Source organism: Bombus flavifrons, chromosome 4 (genome assembly GCF_040668555.2).
Source record: "Bombus flavifrons isolate JBK064 chromosome 4, iyBomFlav1_principal, whole genome shotgun sequence".
In the NCBI taxonomy this organism is placed as follows: Eukaryota; Metazoa; Arthropoda; class Insecta; order Hymenoptera; family Apidae; genus Bombus; species Bombus flavifrons.
Window position 1 is genome coordinate 13,712,618 of NC_138445.1, and position 12,763 is coordinate 13,725,380.

The window sequence follows — 12,763 nt, forward strand, 5'->3', positions numbered from 1 at the left end:
AAGAGTCGAAACAACTCATGAAACAATGAACGATGCAGTAGCATAATTTTATAAAAGTTTCGTAAGGCTTTTCACCGTTGATTAACAAATCTCTTTTATTTTTGTTTCAGGTATGTAACTGGCTTTAGAATTATTCTAGCGATTACTTTACTATACAGGTGAGACGCGCATTAAAGATCTAACGTTTCTATTAATGATTTTTTCAAAATGTATAATACAGCAGAGTTGAAGAATTCAAAGTTCCATAAAATATTCTAAATGTAGGTTCCAAGTTTTTAAAATTGTTTTTCCTCCATCATCGTTATAGATTATTTCAAAGAAATCTGTTTCTGTCTATAGAAATTAGCTTCAACCTAATCCCCAACGGTATCAAACGGAAAGCTTAACGTCCATAAATCAACAGAAATTTCACATCTTCAATTCGCTTTGCCCGATTCAAGTCACTCGAACGTCTCTTTATCATTCCACCGAATTTTATCAACCTTCGTAATTTCTTCAACGAAGAAATACTCACCAAGAAAATCGTATACCTCTAGAGAATCTCCCGTATGTTTGCCCAAATAACCTCCGCCGATATTATAACAATCGGAAACAAAAAAGTTAATCGCCATAAATCAACAGAGGTTCCCTAGTTTCTGTTCTCGCCAACTTGCACGCACGCCAAACCATCTCACACCACCTCAAACCACTTCAAACGCAATAAGATCTCCCCTTATTGCTCTGCGAAATTCTGCCAACGGGCAGAACTTGCTTGGCAATTTAATATTCATCGAGAAACTGGGTGCTGGTCCTCCCTGTCGTAAACGCGCACCAGCTCTCCTGGGTCGTCCTCCTGGTTCCTCGCGCTCAGAATCGCCTGAGTTACGACTTATTGCCGCGAAACGGGACTGCCACGGACCCGGCGCAGCAACGTTGCCCGGAAAATTGATGGAAACAGCCTGGTGGCGTGTACGATCGTCGCGTATCTCGACGCTGGGGAGAGAGACGGCCCGGTGAATTACGGGAAAATAGCTTTTAGTCGAGGCACGCCAGCGTCACCAGGTGTGCGGTCCTTCTATATAACCGAACCCTTTTACCGAAATTGCCGGATATCGTCCTTGCCTCGAACCTCGTAACCGTTCGCTGTCCCTTTAGTAAAGCAGGTGTCGCAGATGGAACCCTCGAAATTTTTGCCTGCAAATCCCTTTATCCGTTCTATTGTCTTCTTCGCGGTTCTCCTACGGAGCAAGAGCTTTCAAAGAGATTCCAAGGAATTTTTGGTGTTTCTTTGTATTTTCCTTTGGTTCAGAGTTTACTGGAAGCTTGAAAGTGCGGGCGGATGAAGAGACGCTTGAAACGGACGAAAAATGATTTTTGAAATTTTGTTCGAAATTTTTTTGATTGCAACAAATAGTCGGCTTTAAAAAATATAAATCGAATATTTTTATAAGAACGACAGAGAGAGGTTGAATGAAAATTGGATGCTTGTACGAGATCTTAGAATATTGACTTTTTAATTATTTCGTTATTTTTGAAAGAAGAATCGATCGGCGAGTGGTTTTAACTATCCTGTTCTTCGAAAGTGTGTGCCATAGGTGATTGTTCAAGTCTAGCTCTTTAGTATTTTATCGAACAATTAATAAGCTTTTCGGTTTTTAAAAGTAAGCAAGAAATTTTGGAATCTTTTACAATCGAATCAAACACATTGATTATGCTTTCACACTTGAGTGTGCTTGTTACATAACATCTGGTTTAGATACCGTAAGTTCGAAACAAGTAAAGGTAAATGTAGTAAAAAATGAATGAAGAACGATACGCAGTAAAAGAGATTAATCGTCTGCTAGGGAAAACTGATTTTAAATATAAGTATGTAAGCTGCTTTATTTTATAGGCGCGCGTGATTTAAATGAATGAAAACACAACTGTGTCATGGAATAAAAGAATACAACATCGTTTCAGAAGACAGATAATCGTCAGAAAATTAGTATCAAATATTAAGAGTCATTTATCAGAGACGTGTTCCATTATAGAGCTCGGTATTTCTAGTACTTCTATTATTTCTTTGTTTCTTATAAATAACAAGTAAATGAGTCTCTTTTTAGATGCAAGTATAATTCAACTTTATTACTTACAAATTCCAATGCACTATAAATCATAGCTACTGAAATTCTCCCATTTTAATCTCTCCCTCTCTCTCTCTCAAACCATGCAAAACCGCAGAAAAAATTCCTTATACATATTTCTACACAATTTTACTTTTTTTTTATTTTATTAATTACTACACAATTTTTCAATTTGATGCATCACACATTCAAACCATGTCATGCTTGAGGTCTGCCCATCCATCCTAAGACTCTTTGCTAACACACCTGTTGCACGAATATCGACGTTCGTGCGGTGGAATCATTTTCATACCGCGTCAAATTCCTCTCAATATCTCGAACAAACATTTCTAACCGCCATTTATCCCTGTCTATGACGTACAAAGTGTGTTCGTTGGCTCGAACATAAAGGAAGAAGATCGAGGCCACAGAGATACGTACTTTTCGAATTCGTTTTGCCAGAGAGAGCTATCGATTGTGAGCGAATGGTTCGTGGTTGTAACTGTTTGCGGTCGAATGAATCGAACGGTGGCCTTTGCAAGGTGATACGATGACGTACGTTGCGGCGCTATAGATGGAATTAGCCATTAGCTTGTGGCCATTGAGATTTTCACTACATCTCGTTTTGATCTTATCGAATTGAAATTGAAAAAGATCGATCAGAAGCGAGGATTCTTTTACTGTGGAGTATCAAACGTATATGAAATATCCATTTACTCTTTTATTTTATTTTGTTGATTTATTTGATATAAAATAATTTTCTACCTAAATTCAAATTTTGTATATTTTGTATATTTTTGTATATAAATTTATAATTAATAAGTTAATACAATTCAGGTAACGAGATGAAATTCCTTAAGAAATTCCTATCCTATTGCAAATAGGAAATCGGGTAGAGATTTCTGCTCTATCCTTCAATGGGAAAATGAATTTCTTTTTCCTATAATAATATGCAACTAAAACTAATTTAGTTTTTCATCTAGTTTTAGCTTATTACTTATAACGTTATTTCTAAGCCACTAAAAAAATGTCTATTCACATTCATAATTAATAAATGAATAATTATATACGTCTTTAAGACATTTATAAAATATCACTAATATGTAGTATATAACGCAGTGTATAATTACTTTAATTATGCAAAAGAATCTTAAGACTTTCACTAATTCATAGAAGATTCACCCGCATATTTTACCTCCGAAATGTCGCGTATTTTTCTCTCACATTAATCTTCATCAACTCGATCTTCATAAAAATTGTCCAAGGTTCCTTGCAGTGTGAGTAAAATATCTACATTCTTCGACTAATTACCGGCGACGCTGTAACTTCCCAACTGCATCGCGTTAAGCCGATATTTTCTCTGGGTACATGGGGTCCCCTCTATTAATCATCGAGTTACTGCAACCTCTCCGTGCAATTACGCGCGCAGCTACAATCGATGCGCGACACGTCCATCTTACTCTATGCGACACCTTTTGAATTTTTCATACGTTTCTAGGTCGCCCGTTTTCCTTTTGTTTCGCTGTGATTCGTGTTTATTTTGTTTATTCTCGCGGCGTAATTTCCTTGGCTGGATCGCGGACGAATGACAGACAATTGTTTCTCGTTCATTGGAAAATTCCCTCAAAGCTTGATCTTTCGAAACAGGATTTCGAGACAGAGCGAATGAAAGAGGGAAAAGGAAAAGAAAACATCGGAGGAGTTTGTGTGTGTCAATCCTTTCTGGTTTTATAAATTTCATTAATAAGATTTTCTGAGATAAATTTTCGGCGATATCTTGTTAAAACATGGTCTGTTATAAAATTTGCAAGGTCGACATATTTCGGCGACAGACGTGTTTTATAGGAGTTAAGCGCGATATATTTCCCTCGTAAAGCTTGGAAAAAACTTAGCATCAGCTATCTTTAGTCTCCTAAAATTTATATTCATCGTTACCCCAAAAATTCTACCTATTTTCATTATCTCGACTCATGCAGACAAGCTAAGATACAAATAAACAAGGGATATAACTTTAAGTCAAAAGCGGAGCACAGAAAAATATTTGATACGTAAAGGACGAAGAAGTTCAAAAATAAAGATCGTAGGATACGTGACTGACTTATTCTACTAATATACTTGGTCCTCTACAAATTTCTTAATTTTAGTATCAAAATACAATGTGCAACATTTCAAGTATCAATTAACCTCGATGGAATTCATCAGCTTGGTCTTTCACTGGTTCGTATCAGTTACGATATACGTGTGTCTAAAAATTAATACCATCAAGAATTAGTACGAAATGCATCCTTGTAATTTCCGCCGTGTAAAAAATTATATGAGAAATAGTCAAACTAAAAATACATCATGCTGCATCTCTGCGATGAAAGAACAAACTGAAACAGCAAGTTCCTTCATAAACGAAAAATAAACGGAATAAAAATCAGTTAATTTTCGCTGCAGATTCACTGTAAAAGGATCCGATTGAAATCAACGGAGCCTCTCTTTGCAACGTCTACCTTTAGAGTCACGGATGTGCTCCAACAACGTTTCCAGAGATAACATTGAGAAACGTTGCAGCTGATATCGGCAGTCTGTGCTTTCCGAAGGGTTATCTTTTTTTCATATTTTGTAGACGCGGACTGTGTGTATCCCAGAACTGGTCTTCAAAGCTTTCCCTGAACACGTTATCCGGTGCGCAGGCACGCGCGTGCTCGAGGTGAAAAGCGAACGAGAGAAAGGCGAATGATTGATGCACGGATCGGGCTCGTTCCCCTTCCACCGCGAAAGGAACAGGAATTTTCAGTAAATTTGCAAGAAGCTTAGACACAGCTCGGAGAAATATGGATCGTCTGGCTGTTTTTTGATGGCACCACACGGTGGTTCGTAAATAAGTACGCGTTCATAGTTCGTAGGGACACATAGTAGTAAAAGTTGATATCTTTAAAATCCATTCGTTCTCAGAACGTTAACCCTTGGAATTTTGTCGAAGTATGTTAAGTCAGTTAATTCTTGGAATTTTTAATTTTGCTTGAGATCGGTTAACGAAACGATCGAACCGGGATCGACGAACAGAAAAGTTTGACGTCATTTGAAATATTTCCAAGCGACTTGACTTTTCTCTACGTTTAAAATCTTATTTATTCCTCCAGCTTTCAAGAGTTTTTCAGAAGTTATTCCTCGCACGGAATTTCAATTTCGATCGAGAACTTGCAAGGAGTATACTTTAAAACGTTTCATTTTTCTCAGTTCGATATATGTATTCCTGTGCCTTGTATTCTCGTTCGTTTTAGCTTTCAAAGATATTTATGTACAACCATGTGAATTTTAATTTTGTATCGGAAACACGAGAAAGGAAACATTAAATTACATGGTACATCTAATCACGATTGAAATACTTTCGCTTAATTTTTCAAGTTTAAAAATTTCTCTGACAAACATCCTAACCCCAAACTAAGAAAGAAGAAAAGGATTGGAATTTCTGCATTTCGTGCTTAATTTTTACGATTTCTTTTCTTGCTCAATAGATGTTAAACTTTAATGTAAATTTAAAAGAGGAAGAGAATTGAAAGTGTTCCATCTTTTATTTAATTTTTACGATTTCTTCGTATTGTTACGACATTAATCCAACAAATAGGTGTAAAAATGGCAAACATTTCAACAATTTGCATCAGTGTGGTTATCGCGAAATCTCGTTTTGTTTGCAGTTTTTAATTCCTTCTTAGTCGCATCAACGCATCAGGATTTTTACGCGATACAATGGGATGAAAGAAACGCTGATAAGCGTTCTAGAGGAAAACAAGAATTTTTAAGCTCGCACAGCACCGTTTCTTGAAACGCTGATATCATCTTCAGTCGTGCCATTTTGTAAAAGTATTATGACGTTTTGTTAGCATTGCGGCTGGTTTCATCAGAGATGTGAAAACAGATAGTAAACATCTGTTCAACACGTTCTGCCTTGCACAAGATTGGAATTTTTCAGTTGAAAAAGGAAAAAGGCAGATAAATAAATCATGCACATGGTCTTTTAGCGAATAACGATTTTTCTGAATTCCTTCTAACTTTACCATACCCATGACATACATTCTTCCTTATTATTGCATTCTTTGCATTTTTGCATCCTTGGATTTCCCATAAATACAAAAATATCCACAGTCTACTTACATCCAACAATTAAACTGTGCGCTTTTCTGCATTTATGGGACGAACATACAAAACACAGAGTACGTACTTTATACAAAAATATATAAAATGTTCAAAATACAATAACCTTTACGATATTTAATAGATGAAAGAAGTCTTAGATCTGAGTTTGATTGTGCAAATTATATTTACAAAGATATGAATTTCTTCAAATATTCATAGTCTATTAATAATAGATACAATCGTGCCTACTAAAAATAATAATAACATACAATTATGCGTAATAATAACATATAACATAACAACTATATGTTATGTATCTAATAATTTTCATACGTACCTGCTGTTCAAAACTGTGCAAACCAAATAATCTCTGATCCACCAATAAAAAAACTTGCTAAAGTACACAACAAATATTATTCTTCTTATATTTCCAAGCAGGGGCAATGAGAAAGATCGAAACAAAATTGCATGGAGAATTTCTACAAGAATCCTGACAATATAATAAACGAGCGACCTTCAGCTCCTTCTATTTCCTTCCTCTAGTGTCCACGACAGTTCGTTCGTCGGACGTCTGCCGGAAGAAAGAATTCCTTCAATCCGATGAATCCGCCACCTGGACGGCGAAATAAAGAGAAGAAAAGCGGTTTTAATTCGCAAAGCGATGTTACGTTCGGAAAATAGAATATAGAAACGCGTACAGCTATTGGATGACGATGAAGGGCCGGAATACCCTGCATTCTTATCTCGATTCGCGTTTCGTGGAAAATATCGTAAATTCTCAGACGTTGAGCAACGTTTTCAACGCTTGGAACGTGCAGCCACGAGGAGAACACGAGAGATTGGATATATTGTACATAGTCCTCTATAATTTCCCTTTCGACAACAGGGAAATGCGCTGCACAGAAGTGAAACGCCGCGTTATGTTCGATCGGGCTTGTTAGTTATCGAATATAGCCGAGAAATTGAATGTAGCGTTGCTACGGTGCATAGTAAAAACTTCGATTATAGATTACGTATCTCTGGAATGTGATAAAGTATGGGTCTCATTCGAATTATTCCCTTGTTCTTTGGAAAATAGTTATTCCGATCGAATTTTGTTTGGAGCAGAAAAAAAAAGAAAAATGGTAAATATATATCGTTGTCGTTAAATAGTAAAATAATTAGAAATACTAAATGATAAAATAATATTTGTATTATTTTATCGTCCTTTGTTGAAGATTACTATTCCGATGGAAATCGAATTTCGTCATGGTATGAAATGAAATTTACTTGGTATGTTTAATAATATACAGTTTTACTAATATTTACGGAACTATGCTCGTAAAAGTATTAGTGAAATTGTTCGTAAATCAAACATTTATATGTAAAATGTTTTATAGAAAGTTAAGAGTCTTCTATAATAATAAGAAAGGAAAATATGTTTAAAAATATATGGTAAATCAAACATTTAAAACGATTTAGAATATTTCAACGCGTTTATTCCTTCCAAAATTTTATTATTCCGACCTATATTCGTCGTCGCTGTAAAATTCAAACACTCAAAGTTCTTAAAACGTTACGTACATAACGCTGTGTGTATAGAAACGGAATATCCGCATCGAGAAAAATTCTAAAAATCGAAAAGAGGAAAAGTTTCCAATATCTCGAAGCAAAGAAACGAAATAAGGTACATATGTATCCAAGAAAGAGAATATTCCAGGAGCTGACTTCTAAATATTTACCCCTTCTAACCCTCTGAACGAGGAACAACTTTCGAAACTTAATGTCTTCGACCAAATAGCGACGAAATCGCTATTCTTGTGTTTCCTCGGTTGTTCATCGCAAATGGTGGCAGATGGTGAAATGGAAAACGCGTTCAAGGCCCCGTAGCCTCGTTGGTCCGGATTCCAAATGCATTTGCAAGAGACTCTTTAAACGCCTGAATCTTCGATTGCATGAATTATGCACGTGCCCTGGAATACAATGCGTTTACTGACAACCCAATTCAAATGAAAGTAGAATTCATCGCTAGACTGCAAATTTTTATACATTTATAGAAAATTCAAAGATACAAAAATGTACGTAATAAAATAAAATACGCAAGGTATAGAGTACCGTTTACGATACTCGCTAGATAACGCTACTTCCTGTTCAAGATTCAATTTTTTGATAATAAACGAAACATACCTCTGTCTATTCTATTCTTCTGTTGTTCTATTTCTTGACTTACGGTCACAAAAATATGATATTGCATTATATTAGGCTGTTCGAAAAGTTTCTTTCGTTTCATAAGGTGATAATACATGAACAACAATTTCTGTTTTATATTATTTTATTGAATTTTATGTTGCTGCATAATTCAATAAACTAATATAAAACAAAAAACATTGTGCGTCTATTGTTTCCTTATAAAACGAAAAAAACATTTCGGACAACCCAATAAAATCGAAAAGACGCTCACCAATTTTAGAGAAATACGTTTCCTTAAAATCTTCTTGAAATTTAGTTACGAACTTTCTAAACGATCCGGTACAAGTTATGTTATTACAGTGATCGGTTTGTTCAGTGGCTTCGTAAAACATTCACGATCAAACATACGAACACACCCGTTTCGTGTATTTTTGACCACGAAGACGGAAGATTTATTTTCGCGTTCTCGTTGCCGAATGGAAAAGACTGGTTCTCTTTAGGAAGGAGTTTTAAATAATTGAATCGAAATGGAGAAGATCTTTTTAAATTTGTTGCCAACGGCAGAGAGGGGAGAGTTCTCATTTCTTTTCATCATTTGAATCGAGTTATACCGTCGACAAGTTTCTCCAGTTCATGATTTATTTGAAGCCTTTCCGCCTCTATCGTCGACGAATTATTCATCGTAAGGGTGTTATTGATCACACTTTGCCACGCGAAGGCATTTAAACTTCCTTTATCTTCTTTCCTGATTTAAGATATTCTTGTTTATGCGGTAATTCGTTCGTAGCAAATTGCACTGTAATTTATTTAGTATTGCTTGTAAGAGTTAGATATCTCTGGCAATTGAATTTTCCATACGATAAACGAGTGAGATTTTCTATTGCAGCGAAACGATAAAGAAGTTTGTAATCTTTCAAATCGTAATTTATTTAAAATATACATCTAGGTTTGAATTTTTCGTGCGACGAGTAGTCGGAATTGTTCATTGAAACGAATTAGTGGATAATCTTTCCAAATTTTGTTTTTATGCACAGCGTCGTTATTTAATATTTTAATTGTAATAAGCAAACTAAATAAATAAATAAATGTTCATTCATTTACGAGAAATTTAAAAAACGTATAGAATGTACTTTAATAGTTCAAAAACATGGATTGTATCAGTTTATTTAGATTGTTCAATTCTTTTTCAATTCTTCTTCAATTTTTGCACAACCTGGTTCTTACACGTTTTAATTATCTTCCAGCGAAAAGGAAGCTCGTTCTCCGCGTGCCAACGTATGATCGTAAGAAATCGGCCATCAATTGCGGTCAAACCACCGACATGGCCAGACTTCTAAACACTTCTAAACGATCATCCAAGTGGCAGAGTAGTTCAGTAGTTTCGAGTAAGATCAACTGAACTGGCCTGTCTAACAGAGAACTCTCCTTATCGCTACCTCTGTTACAGCTTTAGTTGAGTTGCAAAGCAAACGGATACCGCTATTCGCAATCTGCTGATTGAATGTTTCATTTACAACTGCTTCGACTCTATCAATGGTCCCGTTCTGTTAATTTAAATGTCTTTGAAGCTGTATTCAATCGCGAGTCAACTTCCACTTCGTTTTGCGACAACCTTTAAGAAATGTATTCGTCCAAAAGCTAATTGAATGATTTCCATTGAAATAAGACTTCTAAATTAAATAAATCTTCAAAAGGAGGAGAAATTTTTTTATCCTCGTCCTTCCCATAAATTTTCTACCAGTACACTTCACACCTTGATGAAACTAAATCGAATAAGTTTTTTAATCAGGAGAATCTTTTATTCTCATTCTGACTCTCTCTAGAAATTTTCCTCCGATGTTTCACTTTAATAAAACTAAATGAAACGGTTGAGAATTGTGGATCTTAATCGCTGAAATAAATGTATAGGAACACTTACGTTACACTTAGAATTGATATCAAAATTAGTTTCAGATTTATTTAATATGTGATTTACAAGATATTCGTCGATACACATTCGCACGCGTCTCAGCACTCTCTTTGTCTTACCATCTTCTTTACCACACTACCAACGGAACAGTTGCATTCTTCTGTTTTACGAGACGCTGTGCACGCACATACTCCCACACGCGCATACTCATATATGTGTGTCACTACCACACGTCTAATTTAGTGTAGCACACAAAATTACACATATCTCAATAGAAACAAATATTTAAATTAGAGCAAATTCTTTTCTTCTAAACTTCCCCATAACATTTCTAATAAATTATTAATTACATTCATAATTAAAAATTCATAATAAAACTAAATTAAATAAATTCTTAAATCAAGGCAAATTTTTTAATTTCATCTTAGCTCTTCCCACGAGTCTCCTATGCATATTTCTCACCAATAAAAAATCGATTAAAAAATTGCAATCGAGACGGAACACTGAAATTTGAATTTAAATAATTTTCCAGATCTACAATAGATTACTTGCTTCGATAAACTTTTTCCTTAACTCTGCCGTTGCTATAGCACGAAGACGAACGCAAGGATCGTCGTTACGCTGCAGACGTTTACCAATCGTACAAGCATGTACCTACTAATAACATTAGAGAGATGATTCGAATGTCCATAATCTTGAAAAACTTCCAACCGTTCCAAACTTGAGATCCGAACAATTCGCCCGTCGCTATACCGTGACGTAATATCGAATCTCATCCAGGAGCGTCTCGACGAAGAAACGAAGCCGAATCTTTTCAAACAGAGCCCGACGATAAATTCTGATAACACGGCGATACGATCGAAGTCTGGCAAGAGACTGTACCTGCTAGAACCGTGGCACGAAACGATGGAAGAGAAAGAAGGACTAAGAAGTTGAGCATTATCGATGCGCTGGAAAATTGCGGCTAAGGCATCGTGATAAAGCGACGCGATAAAAAAGCTAAGAGGAGAAGAAGAGGCTGGGGTGCGCCGCGTGCACTTGCAAAACTTAGCCGCGTAATCGGCGGTGTTCACCGTCTCCTATGGGATTTCATTCGGAGACAGGCAGAGATAAGGCTTCCCCGGACGTGTCTTTATGGTATCCCATTGATTCAGATCCGATTTTGTGTGTACCTCGTTATGTACCGCAGAACGGAAGCTCTATCGAGTTTTTAGGGGAACAACTTCCCCGTTTTACTGGATTTCTGGTAGAAGATTTAGAGACTTGTCGTTGGCTTAAATTGCCAGATTATATTTTTCAGGCCTTTGTAGTTTCGCACAGTTGTATTTGGTTTGACGATGATGACGAGACATAGGCTGTTCGAGTAATACATGTCCTGTAATGTTGAAATTTGTGTCGAATTTTTAGTCTTGCAATTTAGATACCTCTCGAAGCTCTTGGATCTTGTAATAGTTTTGGATATGTCGAAAGTCTTTGGAAGTCTGGACATCGATCTTTGTAACGTTTACTGCAAACTATAGACTGTATTAAACAGAATTAGAAATTATAAAGAGAAGTAAGGTAAATTGAACGTGTTTATGATAATTCAATCGTTTCAAAATCTTCGTGATACTTCGTATGACTTTCTGTTACTTTCTTCGTGATGCTACCTTTCAGATACTTCGTGCGTCGGTGTACTGCTTGGACAAAACATATTGAAAATTCTCGAAAAGACGTTTCTAAAATCCATTGAAATGCTCGATACTTTCAAACCAATGAAAATCATATTAGAATCATGTTAGAAACGGGTGTTCGTCACATGTACAGATTCGTAGTAATTTCAAGAGTTCTGGATCCCTCGCTACGCCATCAGCGTCTCGCTCTACTTGAAAAGAACTGAGATGCTTTGGCATGTTCATGCGTGTGAGAGTGTGCGACGTGTGGGATACGTTTGACGATGGAGATGATGATTGGTCGCTTTGAGGTGGTTTTCTCGAACGAAGAAGACAAGAAAATAGAAACTGATTGAAAATGTAAGGTATTTAATGAGTAATATTAAGAGATTGGATTTTCAATCTGATTTTAATTTGATACTTCAATTGCCGTTCCAATTCTATAAGAAAGTATTGAAAAATGTATAAGAAATTGGAAGGAATGATATTTTAAGAAACATTCCTTTCAGGCTATTCCCATAACTATGTCGAGGGAAATTTCTTGCATGCAAGAGAAAAGAGGATAAAAATCGATTGGAAATGGATGTATGTAATAAATTCGAGTTTAGAGGATCGAGCGTAAGTTATAGAGTCTCGAATCTGATTTTTACCAATTTGGTAATTTAATCGGCGTGAAATTGTATTCGATAAGCGAATATTCGCAGTTATGTATATGAGAAATTGGAAGTTGGAACGTTGTAAGAAATATTCCTTTGAGGCATTTACTGATCGATGCAAAGGGAATTTCTTACATAGAGCAGGGAATAAGATGCAGATCGATTAGAGCTATA

At 35.9% G+C, this 12,763-nt stretch overlaps 3 protein-coding genes across 3 annotated transcripts in view; all 3 read left to right on the forward strand.

Moving 5' to 3' along the window:
- The window catches only part of LOC138178765 (alcohol dehydrogenase 2), a 319,787-nt gene that overhangs the window by 166,837 nt on the left and 140,187 nt on the right, over window positions 1-12,763 (forward strand). The gene's annotated exons all lie outside the window — the stretch shown is intronic.
- Window positions 1-12,763, forward strand: part of Fas2 (neural cell adhesion molecule fasciclin 2) — a 171,771-nt gene that overhangs the window by 101,693 nt on the left and 57,315 nt on the right. The gene's annotated exons all lie outside the window — the stretch shown is intronic.
- The window catches only part of LOC138178761 (15-hydroxyprostaglandin dehydrogenase [NAD(+)]-like), a 154,549-nt gene continuing 145,006 nt past the window's right edge, over window positions 3,221-12,763 (forward strand). The window contains exon 1 of the mRNA XM_069110979.1: window positions 3,221-3,232. The gene's annotated coding sequence lies outside the window, so the exon portion shown is untranslated. The remainder of the gene's footprint in view (window positions 3,233-12,763) is intronic.